Below are 17533 nucleotides of genomic sequence, written 5' to 3' on the forward strand. Positions count from 1 at the left end.
TCTTTTCTGTGGGGAGCCCCTACAGCTCCCTGGAGCTTATTGGGCTAATGTATGTTATATTAGACCGTGACATTAGCTAAGGAGTTCAGACCTACCAGGGACCAGCGCCAGAACCTGGCCCTTTCAGAGAGGTTTCAGGGAGCAATGGCCCTGGAAAACCCCCTTGTGGTTGGGGTTTTCCTTATCTGCCATCGACCGGGGTTAGGCACCCAGAAAAGTAGGCATAACAAAACAAACCCCACATGGTAAAAAGCTAAAAGAAAAAAACGAACAGAGAGGTAGAAACTCCCTACAATCCCAAGGAAACAAGCAAACATCACACTTTACTGCTGCGTCGATCGTCCGCGCAGCCCTCCCCGCCCCGAGAGAGGGAGGGGGGAGCCCCGAACCTACTGCGCTGGCTGCCAATCTTCAGATCGTAAGCTAATGTCAACTGGGATAGACGCTTCTCTGGCCTCAGTTTCCTAGGCGGTGTTTGCCTTGTGTGGCGTTCACTGCCGTGTGTTGTGTTGTGCGGTGGCCAGGAGTACCTTATCAGTGCCAGGGCTGCATGCGCTTAGTGGCTGACTTCCCTAAGCGCCCTGTGAGTACTGCCCTTGCGTAACAGGGTTATCTTCCCTGGGGCGTTCGGGAACCGTTCCCGTAGAGGTTCTTGCTGCTCTGCATTTGCCTCGCCCTTGGGGGCCTCGTAGCCTGGTGGATAGCGCGCAGGACTCGTAATTCTGTGGCGCGGGTTCGATTCCCGCACGAGGCAGAAACAAATGGGCAAAGTTTCTTTCACCCTGAATGCCCCTGTTACCTAGCAGTAAATAGGTACCTGGGAGTTAGTCAGCTGTCACGGGCTGCTTCCTGGGGGTGGAGGCCTGGTCGAGGACCGGGCCGCGGGGACACTAAAAGGCCCCAAAATCATCTCAAGATAACTCAAGATAAGATTGGGGTCAGCTGGGGCATGGGGCTCTTGTTTGGCCCTGGGTAGGGATTGGTATTGTGCTGTTTAGGGCGTCAAGGTGTTGCACAGCCTGCCACCTAAGCGGCCGGTTCCTGTTGCCTCTGGAGACGGTGTACTTTTGTGGGGTTTTCTTTTGTTTTTATTTTCATGCCTGGTGGGGGTCTGCCTAGTGTGGCTCTAGTTCCACAGGTAGTGTTAGCGGCCCTCTTCTAGGCCCCCATGCTTGTACACGTCGCAGGGGTTTTCAGTGCTATCCTCTACCCTCTTGTTATGTTTGGGTTTCTTAACTGGTTAGCAACACCTTGCTCGGGCTTCCCGTTGCAGTCAGCCTACGGGCCCTGGAAACCCCAGTCTGGGCTCGGGGGACCATTGAATGTGTCTTCTGGGTTCCAACCCGTCTTGTACGGGATCGTAGGTTGCTGTGCCCTTGTCTCCGGGTGACAGTCGCCATTTTTACCTCCGTCATGCTGCCTGTTGGGTCACTGACACCTTGACCCGGAGTCTTGCGAGAGATTCTCTGCTTGTTCTCCAGTACTCTCCTTATGTTATTACTGTTCAGAGTACAGGCGGCATCCGTTTTGCAAGCTAGGTTAGGTTGCTACAACATGCTAGGTTGGTTTCCCACTCGGATGCCCCGAGGCCGCCCCATTTGGTTAGGTGCTGTTCGCCCCTTTCCCTCCCTGTTCCCAGTTCCGGACTGTCTGTGGGTTTCGGGGTCGGGGCAGGGTTTAGTTGGGGCCGAGACTCCGGCGGTTTTCGGGGGCTGCCCTGTTTGTGTTGGGGGACGTTGGTTTTTCGAGCCGGTTCCTCCTGCCAAGGCTTCTGTTTCTTACCAGCAGCCCTTTCTTGCTGCCTTTCCTATGGACTCTTGCCTTTCTTTAAGGGCGGAGGGCTTGGAGGACGGCTCTGGCCCGGGGCCTCTGTTGTTGGTTCCGGGGGCTGTGGGGGATGCCTGCTAGCAGTTCTGGGGCAGTTTGCCCCTGCCTGGGTTTTCTGCTGTTGGATGGCATTTTTTGCCCATCCAGTCTGCTTGCTTCCCACTTTTGCTGACGTGTTTTTGTATCATTAGCGTCAGTCACAGCCCCTGCTGGTGGCCATTTTCGTCTGCCGGTTTCCCGGCGTGGCCACCAGGGCGGCGTTGCGGTTTGTTTACATGCGACTAGGTGTGCGAGCGAGCTTTTTGGGTGAGTTTTCACCTTTTTTCAGGGTTTTTTATTTTCCTGTTGTCGTTTCTTTGCTTTTCTGGTGTTTTCTGCCCCTTGCCTGTTCCTCTGGGAATGTTCGGGTGTTGATTTCACACCGGGTTTTCCATTTTGTCTGTTTTGGGTCTGGGCCTTTAGGTTGGGCTCAGTTTCCCCTGGCTGTTATGCTTGCTCCCACACCTTGTCCCTTGATTTTCTGTCTGTTATGACCGTTTTCCCAGGGGGTTCTGTCTGGGGGCTGTGCTTTGCCTCTCTGTGGTGTATCTCTGCCAGCAAATGTGGTGGTTTGGGCTCCCTCTGGTTCGATTCTGGGTTCCTTTGGGTTCTTTGGGTTCGTTCCGGAGGTTTCTTCCTCTTGGGCCCAGTTTGTGGGTTCAGGGGGCTTTGTTTCCTCCTGTGACCCGGTTCTGCCTTCTGGGGTTCCGGGGTCTTCCTGGCTTGCAGACTGATCTTTTTGGGTCTTGGCACATGTTGTGGTCGTGCTGGGACTTTAAGGTTTTGCTGTCGATGTGGGCCTTTTGATGCAATTTTGTGCCTTCTTTGCCCGGCCGGCGTGGTGCTCTCTGCCCACTGGTCGGCGACTTTTACTTTTTTTTTACAATGTATGTGTGTGTAATTACCTAAGTGTAGTTACAGGATGAGAGCTACGCTCGTGGTGTCCCGTCTTCCCAGCACTCTTTGTCATATAACGCTTTGAAACTATTGACGGTCTTGGCCTCCTCCACCTTCTCCCCTAACTTGTTCCAACCGTCTACCATTCTGTTTGCGAAAGTGAATTTTCTTATATTTCTTCGGCATCTGTGTTTAGCTAGTTTATATCTATGACCTCTTGTTCTTGAAGTTCCAGGTCTCAGGAAATCTTCCCTATCGATTTTATCAATTCCTGTTACTCTTTTGTATGTAGTGATCATATCACATCTTTTTCTTCTGTCTTCTAGTTTTGGCATATTTAATGCCTCTAACCTCTCCTCGTAGCTCTTGCCCTTCAGTTCTGGGAGCCACTTAGTAGCATGTCTTTGCACCTTTTCCAGTTTGTTGATGTGCTTCTTAAGATATGGGCACCACACAACTGCTGCATATTCTAGCTTTGGCTAGAATATGGTGTGTACGCATGTACATGTGTATGCTGTGTGTGTGAGTGTGCGCACATGTGTATACACACGTGTGTGTAACATATCTTGTGTGTTTGTGTACATGTATGTGTATATTCATAATGTGTATATGTGTGTGTACTTTTTCTTTCGGAAGGGGTTCTGTTCCCTTCTCTGTTGACTGGGCGCTGGGGGAACAGCTTGCTCTGTTGACTCTCGCATGGTCCCGCTGTTGGTGGGTGCTTCTGGTTGTCTTCCCGCCTCTGGTGGTGTCGGTGGACGGCTTCTTCCCCTTTGGGGGGGTTCAGAGCTGGCGGGGTGGGCTTCTTCCCCTGCACTTCGTCATGTCATCTTAGTGGGTGCGTTGGACGTGGTCGATCCGCCCCATCCTTCTGGGGTTCCCGTCTGCTCTTTGTAGTCATGGGCCTTTCGCATCTGCAGTTCTTCTGGACTTCTTCAGTCTGCTCCCTGGATTCTATGCCCTCCTCGGAGGACTGTTGTCTCCTATCTGGCTTCTGTTGGGGCCGGGTGCCTGGATGGTGACCCTGGATCTCCTGGTCACTTCTTAGCACGTTCCTCTCCAGTTTTCTGGGACGGGCACAGATGGTGGTGGGGCTTCAGGCTTGCTGCTTTTGTTGCCTTCCCTATTTTGTAATGGGCACTTGGTATATATATATATATATTTTTTTTTTTTATTATTTTATTTTTTTTTTTTTGCATCTTTACCGGATCTTAGTGCCCTGGCTGAGTCTGAGATTCGGTGTCTGGCCTACCTCGACGACTGGCTGGTGTGGGCTCCCAGTCAGTCCGCTTGTCTGCTCGCCAGGGGTGTGGTTCTTTCCAAATTGCCGGGTTTGGTTTCCTGGTGATCTGTAGGCCATTCTATCTGTTTCCATCCTGGGTTCGGATTTGGGCCTTGTTTAGGGCTATTGGGCCACTCATTGTCTTTCCCTCCAGAAGTGTTTTTGCGGCTGTGGTCCCGCCTTCGGCTGTACATGAGGTAGTCCCGGGTTGCTCAGCGGTTGCTTGAGCAGTTGTGCGGGAGTCTGAACTTCGACGTGCTGGTCTGCCCATGGAGTCGGGTTTGGCTTCGGCGTCTGTTTGGTTCCTTCGGAGACTCCCCTTCCGCCTCTTGCATTCGTTGGGTTCGTTCCTCCGGGGATCTTGTGTTGGTGCTGTGTCAACCAGCTTCTTCTTTGGGGTTTTCGGGGTTTCGTGCCTTGGCACCTCCCCGAGCCTTCGCTCGATGTGTTCACGGACGGGTAATCTCTCGGCTGGGGCTTTGTGACCAGTGCTCACCAGGTCGGCCGAGGTTGGTGGAGTCTGTCCGTCTGTCGGGCTCACAGCACGGTTTGGGAGTTCGTGGCTGTCTGGTTTGCGCTTCGGAGGGTTTGGGTCACTCGCCGCTCTACCATTCAGCTCTGTTTGGACTGTTCTCTGGCAGCTCTTGCCGGAACCACAGGGGTTTGGCTAACCATGAGGTTCATGTCCAGGGTGTGTCCTGCGTCCTGGCGGACAGCTGTCTCGGTTCATTCCTCTCTTCGCGGATTGGCCAGTCGCCGCTGACTCGTTTTGTTGGCTCTGTCGGACGTATGGACTCCTGGCCTTGGACTTCTTCGAGTCGGCGTCGTCTAGGCGTCGCCCATTTTATGTGGCACCCTTTCCCACCTGCGAGGCATTCACGGTGGATGCTTTTCGGCAGTACTGGTCAAAGTGGGGGTACCTGTTCCTCTTCTCCCGGTCCAGCTGTTGCTTCGGGTTCTGGCTCGGTTACAGCCCATTCCCACGAGAGCAGTCCTTATGGTTCCTTGGTGGCCGGCCCAGCGATATTTTCAGACGCAGCTTGATAGGTGTCCGAACCCGGGGCGTTTTCCCGTGGCTCTGCCTCTTTTGGCAAGTCGAATCGATCCTGTACGTGACTGGTTCGGCCTTCTCCTCGGCTCTTCGCGTCTGGTATTTTGATGCGGGGTATCACCATCTCTGTGGTGTTCAGGTGGCTTTGTTGACGGTGTCCCACCTGCGAGCTTCGTCTTGGCGACAGTATGACGTTTCGTGCGCTTTCTCGTGTTTTGTTTCACCTCCGGCCTGCTCATGCGTCACCTGTGCCGTCCTGGTCCTTGATCAGGGTGCCTTCTTATCTTCTCCTCAGTTTGTGGTAGCCCCTTCGGTTCAGGTTTCTGCTCTTTGGTGCTGATGGTAGATTTGTACATGTGCAGCCTTTCTTCGTCCTGGCGACGGTCGCTACGGCTGTTTTCCGAAGGGGTTCTTGGGTTATTGATGCTTGATTGGTTTGGCCGGGGGTGTGTCCTGTGTTGTCCGGTTGTGTTTTTTTCCCGTTGCCTGCGTACCATGTCTGGGGATGTGCTGTGGTTGATCCGGTTCCCCTCGTTCCCTGTTTTCAGGGCTCGGGTCTCCCAGGTCGTCCGCAGAGTTTTTCATTCTTCCAGCCTGCAGTCTGTCTTTGCGCCTGTGCTGTTCAGACGTTTGCAGCTTATGCTGCTGTATTGGCGACGTCTAGGGCTCATTTTGGGAGCAGGGGTTTTGAGGGTCGCACAGGTTCTTGGTCGCCGGTTCTTTATGCGTGTCTGCTCCTGTGCGTTCTTGTTGCCTTGGGTCGCAGGTTGCAACCTGTTGTCTCGGCTTTGCGTTGCAGAGTTTGTGGCGGCCGCCTCCCAGGTTAGCCCTTTCTTTTCCTTCTCTTTGGGTATGAAGCTCCAGGGAGCCGTAGGGGCTCCCCACAGAAAACCAGCGTTGAATGTAATGAAACGCCATTTTCTGGGTGAGCCCCGGAGGCTCCCTGGCAACCCTCCCTCCCACCGATCGGCGTTTTTTTCGCGTTGGTTGATACTTAGCTTCCGAACTGAAGCTAGGCAGCCGGCGCGGCAAGGTCTGGGGCTCCCCCCTCCCCCTCTCGGGGCGGGGAGGGCTGCGCGGACGATCGGCATGGCAGAAAAGTGTGATGTTTGCTTGTTTCCTTGTTTCCTTGGGATTGTAGGGAGTTTCTACCTCTCTGTTTGGTTTTTTGTTTTAGCCTTTTACCATGTGGGGTTTGTTTTGTTACGCCTACCTTTCTGGGTGCCTAACCCCGGTCGATGGCAGATAAGGAAAACCCCAACCACAATGGAGTTTTCCAGGGCCATTGCTCCCTGAAACCTCTCTGAAGGGGCCAGGTTCTGGCGGTGGTCCCTGATAGGTCTGAACTCCTTAGCTAATGTCCCGGTCTAATATAACATGCACTAGCCCGATAAGCTCCAGGGAAGCCTCCGGGGCTCACCCAGAAAATGGCGTTTCATTACATTCAACGCTGGTTTTCTGTGGGGAGCCCCTACGGCTCCCTGGAGCTTATCTCCCTGATGTATGTTATGTTAGACCGGGACATTAGCTAAGGAGTTCAGACCTACCAGGGACCAGCGCCAGAACCTGGCCCCTTCAGAGAGGTTTCAGGGAGCAATGGCCCTGGAAAACCCCATATGGTTGGGGGTTTTCCTTATCTGCCATCGACCGGGGTTAGGCACCCAGAAAGGTAGGCGTAACAAAACAAACCCCACATGGTAAGAAACTACAACAAAAACCGAACAGAGAGGTAGAAAACTCCCTACAATTCCAAGGAAACAAGCAAACAAGCAAACATCACACTTTACTGCCGCGCCGATCGTCCGCGCAGCCCTCCCCACCCCGGGAGGGGGAGGGGGGAGCCCCGGACCTACCGCGCCGGCTGCCAAGCTTCAGTTCGTTCGCTAATGTCAACCGGGATTGACGCTTCTCTGGCCTCAGTTTCCTAGGCGGTGTTTGCCTTGTGTGGCGTTCACTGCCGTGTGTTGTGGTGTGCGGTGGCCAGGAGTACTTCATCAGTGCCGGGGCTGCATGTGCTTAGTGGCTGCCTTCCCTAAGCGCCCTGTGAGTACTGCCCTTGCGTTACAGGGTTATCTTCCCTGGGGCGTTCGGGAACCATTCCCGTTGAGGTTCTTGCTGCTCGGCATTTGCCTCGCCCTTGGGGCCAGCTGGGGCTTGGGGCCCTTGTTTGGCCCTGGGTAGGGATTGGTATTGTGCTGGTTAGGGCGTCAAGGTGTTGCGCAGCCTGCCACCTAAGCGGCGGCCGGTTTCTGTTGCCTCTGGAGACGGTGTACTTTTGCGGGGTTTTTCTTTTGTTTTTCATTTTTCTTGCCTGGTGGGGGTCTGCCTAAGGTGGTTATAGTTCCACTGGTAGTGTTTGGCGGCCCTCTGCTAGGCCCCCGTGCTTGTACACGTCTCAGGGGTTTTCAGTGCTATAATCTACCCTCTTGTTATGTTTGGGTTTCTTAACCGGTTAGCAACACCTTGCCCGGGCTTCCCGTAGTTGTTACCCTACGGGCCCTGGAAACCCCTATCTGGGCTCGGGGGACCATTGAATGTGTCTTCCGGGTTCCAACCCGTCTTGTACGGGATCGTTGGTTGCTGTTCCCTTGTCTCCGGGTGACAGTCGCCAATTTTACCTCCGTCGTGCTGCCTGTTGGGTCACTGACACCTTGACCCGGAGTCTTGCGAGTGATTCTCTGCTTGTTCTCCAGTACTCTCCTGATGTTATTACTGTTCGGAGTACAGGCGGCAGCCATGTTGCAAGCTAGGTTAGGTTGCTACAACATGCTAGGTTGGAGACGCCAGCAGGAGATAAACAAGAGAGCATGGAAGGTCGGCCATCTTGGCGCGCGGATTGAACGCTCCTGGCTGGACGTTCTTTCCACACCTTACCTGGAACTCATCTTTGAATTCAGCTGGCTTCTTTGGGCCAGTGTGTGCTCACTGCAGCTACCCAGGGGTTCACAGGACCGGGGGAGGCCGGAGCCTCCCTAATGGACGCCTCCCCGAGCGGGGGCGCCATGGATGTTGACAGCAAGTCCCAGAGAGGAAAACGTCTGCTGGAAAATGAGTCGGCTGATGCTGCCCCAGAGCGAGACGCTAAGAGGATGTCTTTCCCTTCAGAAGACCTTAGTCTTGTGGTACCCCGTTCCTCGTTTGTGGTAGTCCTAATCCAGTCAGAATCAGGTCAGTGCGTCTTTGCAAATCCTCGTACCTTAGGTGCAGCAATCGAGGCTTCCGTATTGTGGCCACATTGCCTGCCTGAGACCATACGTACCCTGGGTAGGGGTGCAGCACTGAAGCTACATATCAGAAAGGAGGCTCTATCACACATCTGTGTATCCGACATTATTAAGTTGGGGGACTGGCCTGTCAGGTGCCGACAGGTATTGTCGCAGGAGGAGGAGTCTCGAGCCCGGTATGGGAAGATTGGCCCAATTGACCAGAGTGTAGATGTGGATGACATCCAGGCCGCTCTGCAGGTATTAGGGGGTGCATCGGCGAGATTATTGGAAGTTACCAGGATTCGCGGAGCAGCAGGGCCGACATCCATGGTCCGTGTAAAGTTCGATGGGCACCTCCCTGACCGAGTGGCACTACACAGGACCTCGTATCAGGTTCAGCCCTACAATTTCCCTGTGTTACGATGTTACGCTTGTCATCAATTGGGCCACAGTCGCCTGACCTGCCGTAATGCAGCACGTTGTGCAAACTGCGGCAAAACAGGCCATTCAGACAGAGATAACGGTGGGTGCTCTGCTGCACCTCGCTGCTTTTTATGCCATGGCCATCATAAGGTTACGTCTAAGAGTTGCCCTGTATATCTTGAGTGTAATGATCTGGGGCTCAGATCATTGGTTCTCCCTTCTCCCCTCTTTTCCCTCCCCTTCTCCCCTCCTTCCCTTCTCCCTCTCCCCTCCTTCCTTCTCCCCTCCCCTTGGCCGTCATTCGTCTCCTCCTCTTCCCCCCCCCCCTGCCGCCCATTTGTCAGGGTCAAGAGGTTGACCTGAGGGTAGGGTGGTCGTGGATACCTTGGCTTCTCCCACTCAATTCCCCACTCAGATATTTCCCTCTCCACCCCCTCTCATCCCTCTCTGTCCCTCTCAGCAGCGGCCTTCCCCATACCAGGCAGAGTCAAATGTCCCTACTCCTATCTTAGAGGAGACAGGCTTGAACATAAATTATCAGTTTTGTAAACATTGCTCGCAGGTGTCTGGGCTCCATAGACGCGCCTTGTCCCCCTTCTCTAGCTGGGGAGAGCTGACTCAATCTTCAGAAATTCATGTAGCTTTCCACGACAGATCAGTGAAGGTGATTGGCCTGAGATAAGGGCCAAGTCCTTATTGGCCCTAGAGAGCCAGACCTCAGGCCTACGTGTTAAATGGTTGGCCAGTGCCAAAATAATGGGTGGAGCCCTGGGGCTGTATTAGATGGTGGGAGGAGCAATCCTTCCCAGCAATAAGTTGGTAAAACTAAATTTGATCAGTGTGTCTTGGGAGTGTATTAGGAACAGGGCCGCAAGCCCGTATCCTCGGGGCTGAGGGCAGCCATCAACATCTTGGCCGTGGTGCGGGTATTAAGGGTATAGTGCACTTGAGTTTTGTGTCCTCGGTAAATATCCATTGTGCCTCTAGGAAATAGAATAGGTTATGTGTTCAAATTGTCTTAATTTACATGTTTCATAAAATAAATTGTATAGCTTGTCCAGTGGTATTCACTTAACTCCCCTTTGATATATTTTGCTACTTTGTCATTTTTAGGTGTTGTATTGGAAGCCCCCATGTTCTCCTACTATTAATAGATACTAAAGTTGCCCTTGGATTCAAATAAGTAACGTAAATTACACAAACTAATTTTCCAAAATTTATTACTGAAATTCATATTACCCGGAGTCCCATGGTTACTGATTCCTTGCCTTCCTGGGGGATCGGTGATTGACACATTCAGGTATGGTTGGTCAGGAAGGTGGTGGCAGTGTAAATGTATTTTGTTATTGTTTTTTTTTTTACTAATAACCCTTGTCCTTGGTGTATCTTCCTCATTTAATATTCCTCTTACATACGTGGCAGTCCAGTGAGGGGTCATGCTGGACTGTAACAGTGTTAAGCTGGGGTATTGAGTGAAGAAAGACGGAGAATTACAATAGAGAGCGTATAGTACGATTATGAGAGATCACAAGATAACAGGATTAATACTGGGGAACATTGGGTTATTACAATAGAGGCCGCGGCGATTACGACAGGGTAAGGGGTCGTTACAATGGTAGCAGCGGTGTTTCAATAATTTCTTGACGATTATTGAAGCCTCACGCGTCTGTCCGTTCGGTTATGTTATGTGGTGAGGGTGCAGCCGGGGCCCATGAGATAGAGTCGACGGTAATCCTATGTGGTGCGATTCGCATAGAGTAGGCGATTCTAGGGTCGTGCGGGCTGGTAAGTTTAATTACAGTCACTTAAGTGTATGCGCTAGCAGGCAGTTAAGTGTGGAGGCCGCCTTGGGTAGTTGGACAGGGTATTATTTTTCTCGACCCTCTGCAACTACGGACAAGGGTGCTGCGTGGTGGTTTTCGCAGCAACAATTCTAGGTGTCGAATTGTCGGGGCGGGGAAGTATTAGGACGCTAATTATTATCCCCGAGGGCGTGTTAGGCGACCCAATCGCTAGATTTTTACGGTACAGCCATGAAGGTACCAAGAGTCACTGAGGGATGGTGTAGTAGATTCTCTAGCAACGGAATTACGGTGGTGTCGGACAGTTAGATCCGTCGGTTGTTCCGCTATCTAGTCTAACCGTTGACCGCGAAGGACAGGATTATTTGGTACTGTCGGCATCTAGGTTGATGTGGTTACCTAGGCTTGGAGAAGCGACAGGACGGGCCGGGACGGGACGGTTATAGGTTAAATCGAGATTTCCTTAAGTACTAAATTAAGTTCCCTGTATATTAAGTTCCTTTTCAGGTTAAGTATCCCTTCGTTAGTTAGTGTTTCCCCTTGTTTACGTAATTCTCGTATATAAGTGTTATTATTCTTTCTAAGTATTTGTTTTACATGTTTAAGTCTGGATTTTTGTTCGTATTGTGCAGTATTAATTCTTTGAGGGAATTACTAAAAGGTGAGTGGTTTACTGTATTCAAGTGTGCGATTAAAGTGATCCGAGTGCGAACTTTGAGAGACCAAAAGTCGAATTTTGGTCATTTAAGCGAATTAGCGTTGGGACTCTGAATTTTCTAGCGGTTTTACTCAGCGCCCAGTGTGACAGCGCCCAGTGTGACAGCGCCCAGTAATTGTTTGCGCTCAACCAAGTGTCTAAGTGTCTCGCGAGTAGTATATTCATTTCAAGTGTTTAGCGAACTACACGTCGGTACTTAATTTATAATTTTGAGAAAAGAAATACTTGGTTAATTAAGAATTAGTGCGGAGACTACTTTCTGAGGATTAGGCTTCGTGACAGTGAGCGCACTTTGAATTTTTGTATACTTATCAACGTGTCTAGGTGGTTAGCGAGTGTTATATTCCGTTAAAGTAACAAGTCAACTACGCGCCAGTATTTAAATTATAATTTTGGGAAATTAATTACTAATTTTTACTTAAGGTTCAGCGCGGCTCTGTAGCCGTGAGCGTCGCAGTTATCAGTGTATATTTCTCAGTATTCTACAACGCGACCGGCGGTGAACAAGTGTATGTTATGTAAACATCGAGTTCATACAGTAACGTAAATAATTAATTTAACATTAATTTGGTTTCACTAATAATACTTATAATTATATCCGAGCGCCGTTGTTAGCGTCGGGCGTTGCGGAATTAAAAATAATTGTTGAAGATATGAACATCGCGCCAGTGTTAAATTAACGATAACGTCATTCATTCCTAGTGCGCCTAAGATTTTCAAGAAAAATTTAGGAAATTCAGTTAACGTAAAGTGTTGTATTTATTGTGCGCTGGTGAACTAGACTGATTATTTTCGATAAATAAAAACAGAGTGGAAATTAAATTATTTACAGTAAATTCAGTGTAGTCCCTTTCGCGTAAATATTACTTGTATAATTTCAGTATATTTTGTTAAAGAATGCGGTAATTATCAATTTTCTAAGATTTATATTGGATTTGCATTTACAGACAAGAAAGTCGTACTGTAATTCTTTTTATATTTGCGTTACCAGTCATCTTCGAGTGTCAAATAAATATAGTGGAAATTAATTACAGTTTTTCAAGTTTATTCTAGTAGTCCGATCATTTAATAATTAACGTAACCTTTTTATGTAGATTATAAGTGCGCATATATAGTTTGTTCAACATCGTATACAGTGTTTGTTTCACAAGTGATGATTAGTAGTCGATGCCGGCTGCGTATTTCCATCTGTCCGCATATAAATTTTACGAATGAGAGAAGAGGATAATATGACTAAAGAAATTCATTCATTGGTGTAGCGTAGTCAGCGAGACTCTGACGCCGACAGCTGTCATCGTCTGTCAACGGGCGACGGTCCTCACTGGGGCTCGAGAAATCGATTAGGAAGGGTGGCGATATATGGTACTTCCGGTTTGGTCACACGGAACATTTTTACCAAGGATTGAGGTTAGGAAACATTTTGTGTTTTGCTAGAAGTTATGGATGAAACAAAATCGTGTGTTAAAAGTTCACCCTGATCCGACGACGGGTCTTGAAGTTACGTCTTGGGGTGAAAATGGTTTTTATCAATGAATGGACAATGTATACAGACGCACCCTCCCCAATACCCTATCCTTACCCAAGCACCCCTCCCTGCCTACAACCCCCAACCTCAAACCCTCCCTACCTACAACCCCATTCCCCAACCTTACCTCCAGGCCAACCCATGCCCACCCCAATCCCTGGCAGACCCATACCAACCCCAGCCAAATACCACCCAACCCCTTGTCGACGCGTTATTAGAATTGTGGAAAACTACATTTCCCTCGCAACTCCCACCCTTACAACCCCCTGTTTACAACCCCCCTCCACAACCCACCCCCGGCCTGCCTTCACCCTCCCACCTATCCCCCCAACCCATCCAACCAACCCCTCCTGTTACCCACCCTACCCCCTCCATTAATCCTACACCTTGCTCCTCACCTCCCCTCCACCCCTCTTCCCCCCCTACCCCCATTCCTAGTGTCGCCTCTACAGAAGTTGCTGGGGAATGTAGCCAGCGAGTTTCTGGGACGCGTAAAATTGGTGATGAAATTTGTTGGAAGTGTCATGGCCGAGGCCATTACAGGTATGTGTGCACGAGCACACGGGTCAAGGGTGACCCAGAACAGGTCAGCACGTTGGCTGGCAGACCTACGTTTGAGATGACGGTTGAAGGTGTGAGATTGACAGTTTTTGTGGACACCGGAAGTCAAGCAACTCTCATTAAAAAGTCGGCCTTCAGCACACTTAAAGAGACACGCCTTAAGCGTTGTGGGAAGCATTTAACAGCAGTAAATGGTCAACATATTAATATCTTGGGCCAGGCCACTCTCAATTTTGAAGTGGGTAAGGGGGAAGCTTACCCACACAATTGCACGGTTGTCGAGAATCTTGCATTCCCTGGTCAGATTTTGTTGGGAATGGATTTTCTGGGACGAGTTAACTATTCTTTGTCGGCTCAAGAGGGAGCAAGGAAGTGCAGATTGAAGTTGGGCCAGGTAGTTTATCCCATTAAAATGGTAGATCATCCTCCAGTAATTGCTTCCATTAGTAAGAAACAGAAGTACAACATTCACTACCCAAAGTTGTTGTTTAAGTCTCTTCCAGACACAGAGAAGAAATCATGTGGGTTACATGCCTTGGTGAAACAATGTTGCCCACCACATTCAGTTAAATTCATTAAAGTATCAGTGGGACGTCACATTGCACCAGGTACCACCCTTCAGGTGGCTGGGAGATGTGACAGGTTGTTGATCCCTCATCATTTGATCACAGTGCTTGATAAAGGTGCCCTTATTCCAGTTGTCAATCTCTCGCACAAAACCTATCGTTTCAGGGCAGGTGATAGGGTGTCTCAGGCTACAATTGTAGAAAATACAGGAATTTTTCAGTATCAAAGCCGGGAAGAGATGCCAGCCACCACAGCACAATGTAGTGCACTTAATGTTACACAAAGTAGTACACAAGGGAAACACAAGACCGAGACAGGGAAAAGTAGTAATATTCAAGAAGTTGATAAGTTAATCTCGGCTCTGGATTTGCAACATGTGCAACAGTCAGATAGGAAACTTTTGAGAGGGATTTTACGTAAATTCCCGAGACTGTTTGCAACAGAAGACGATCAGATCGGGCTTCTGGGTAGGATCGAGCATGTTATTCCTACAGGTGATCATCCTCCTATTTACACCCGTCAATGGAGACTTCCGGAACGGGCGAAGGAAGTAATTAGGGATGAGTGTCAGAAAATGTTGAGACAGGATGTGATAGAGCCTAGTACATCACCATGGTTGTCGCCAGTGGTGTTGGTACGTAAACCGGATGGTAGTTATAGGTTTTGTGTTGACTACCGAAAGATAAACGAAATTACTAAAGGTGATGTGTATCCTTTGCCACGGATACAAGAAATAATAGATCAGTTTGGGGCAGCCAAATACTTTTCCACTCTGGATGCGAAATCTGCGTATTGGGCCATCCCAGTCGCTGAGAAAGATAGAGAAAAGACCGCCTTCTCTGATGGGGTTCATACTTATCAATTCAAGCGGATGCCTTTCGGGTTAAAGACAGCGCCTTCATCATTTCAGAGGGCAATTAATTATATCCTCAGTCCAGTCTTGGGGAGGCACTCGTTAGCGTACCTGGATGATGTGGTTATCTACTCCAGGACGTTTGATGAGCACTTACGAGATTTGACTGAGACGTTGGCATTGTTAGATAAGGCGGGGTTCAAACTTAACGTGCGTAAGTGCACTCTGGCATCTCAGAAGTTTAAGTTTCTGGGATTCCAGGTGAGCACAGACGGTATCCGACCTGACCCAGACTCCTGTCGTGCCATTGCTGACATGCCAACACCTAAGACAGCAAAGGATGTTCGAAGGTTTCTGGGGGCAGCCGGATATTTCCGTCGCCACATTGAGGGTTTTGCAAGTACAACAGCACCATTAACTGAGCTCACTAAGAAAAATGTTAAATTCGTTTGGAAACCTGAGCATGATAACGCTTATGCAAAATTAAAAAGTCAACTCATTACCACCCCAGTCTTGGCAGTACCTGATTTTGATAAGGAGTGGGAAGTACACACTGACGCCAGTGGCATAGCTATTGGTGGGTGCTTAATGCAACGTGATAATGACAATCTTCCTCACCCAGTTGCATATTTCAGCAGGAAAGTTAAGGGTCCGGAGGTCCGCTATTCTGCCACGGATAGGGAAGCTTTGGCTGTGGTAGAAAGTGTCAGGTACTTTGAACCGTATCTTTTCCAACGTCACTTTGTCATTTATACAGATCACAGGGCGTTGACTCATATTTTTAAGAAAAGAACTAAGTGCCCTCGCATGTCACGTTGGTCTCATGAACTAGCTGCTCACTCATTCCAAATACTTTACAAGCCTGGTCCATCACATGTTGTACCAGACACTTTGAGTAGAAACATTGCTACTATTAACGTAAATCTTAATATTGAAAATATTTCCAGTGAGAAAATGCGAGAATTCCAGATGAACGAACCAAGGTGGAAGGAAATTATTGAACTTTTGGAGGGAGGAAAATATCCGTCGAAGAAACGTAATTTAGCAATTCATGATTTTGAAATGAAGGATGGGGTCTTATTTTATGTAAAGGGACAGCAGGATCGTGCAGTTTTTCAGTTGGTTATCCCAGAGGTGTTGAAGAAGTCGGCGTTGAAACTCGCACATTCGTCTAAGATTGCAGGTCATCCGGGGATTTTTAAAACTCACATGAAAGCCAAGTCACTCTTTTTCTTCCCCGGTATGTTAACAGAGGTCATTAACTTCGTTAAGTCCTGTGGTCACTGTCAAAGGAGGAAAGGTACCCTTAAGGTACAAGCTCCATTGCAAGAATTCCCAGAAATTTTGGAACCTTTAGATCGGGTGGGGGCTGATCTGATTGATCTGCATCACAGTCATTCAGGAAACCGTTACGTATTGGTGTTGGTAGACCACCTGTCCAGGTACACCACACTGATTGCATTGTCTCAGAAGGATTCACGAACTGTTGCAAAGGCGTTCTTAGATAGGTTCGTCACTGTATTCGGTCCCCCTAAAGTGTTAGTTTCTGACCGAGGTCAGGAATTTAATGGGAATATATTTAGAGAAGTATGTAAAATTATAGAAACCACGTCAGCATTCACTACGGCTTATCACCCTCAGGCTAACGGCATGACAGAACGGACGAACCGGTCAGTTAAAGATATGCTTGCAATTCTTGCAGAACATGATGCAAATTCGTGGGACGAACAACTCCCCTATGTCCAGCTAGCTCTGAACACTGCCATCCATCAGTCCATTAACACCCAACCCCTTTTGCTGTTCACAGGTCATTCATGTAATTTCCCATCAGGTCTGCTTAACAGACATAATATTGTATATGGGGAAGATTACCCATCAGAAGTTTTAAATAAGATGAAAAATGCATGGAGAATTGCAGCCAGGGCTTCCAAGACAGCACGAGACCGCTATGCTCAGCATTATGACAAGAAGGTACGACCTCTTGAGTTGAAAGTCGGGAGTCTTGTGTTGAGAGTTAATGAGGCGGCTCCTGCCAATCAGAGTAGGAAACTTGCACCTAGATGGCGGGGCCCTTACCGGGTAATTGAAAGAAAGGGTCCGGTTAATTTTGTTATTAAAGGTATTTTTGAAGACCAAGTTGAGAGAACGATTCACATTAATAAATTAAAACCTTATCACGCGAGGGAGGAACTAGAGCTGCCTTCAGCAAGTCTAATTCCTGACCTGTCTAATGATCCAAGTGCTGAGTCAGAGGATGAGGATGACCTCCTGTCAGATCTCATCAGTAGTCAAGTTCAATCTTGTCACCCCATGGTAACAAGGTCGCGAGCTGTACAGTAAATTGTTAATGATCTCCCCTAGTCAGGTTTAGTAATTTCATAATAATTATCCTGTAGAGGCACTGGTGTGTATTTACTGATGTGCATGACTCAGGTAGCATACTTGCCTTGCTCTGGGGTTTCCAACTACCTATACCTCAGAGTAATATCCATGCTTCCGCCATTTGTTGTTGTCTGTCTTTCTCAGGTCTGATGGTACACCAGTTCCAGCCTCCCAGTCACACGTGAACCAAGGATCGAGATCAGCAGGTCTGGGGATGACCCACCTGGCTGATAAGATCGGGGTCTGAGGCACATTACATAAAGTCCTCCCCCTTGTACCCGGTAACTCGTCAATTGGTTATCCGGAAGGGGTGACTGGCGTACAGTCACCCGGCCGACACCTCACGTCACTAACGAGGTTGTCCCAGTCCAGCCATGCTGTCATCACGGAGCAGAGTCCA

The 17533-nt window shown here is 49.2% G+C and overlaps 1 protein-coding gene across 1 annotated transcript in view; it reads left to right on the top strand.

Annotated features, from left to right (window-relative positions):
* Window positions 1–17533, top strand: part of obe (activating signal cointegrator 1 complex subunit obelus) — a 565443-nt gene that overhangs the window by 440235 nt on the left and 107675 nt on the right. The gene's annotated exons all lie outside the window — the stretch shown is intronic.

This window comes from Procambarus clarkii, chromosome 24 (genome assembly GCF_040958095.1).
Source record: "Procambarus clarkii isolate CNS0578487 chromosome 24, FALCON_Pclarkii_2.0, whole genome shotgun sequence".
Lineage (NCBI taxonomy): Eukaryota > Metazoa > Arthropoda > Malacostraca > Decapoda > Cambaridae > Procambarus > Procambarus clarkii.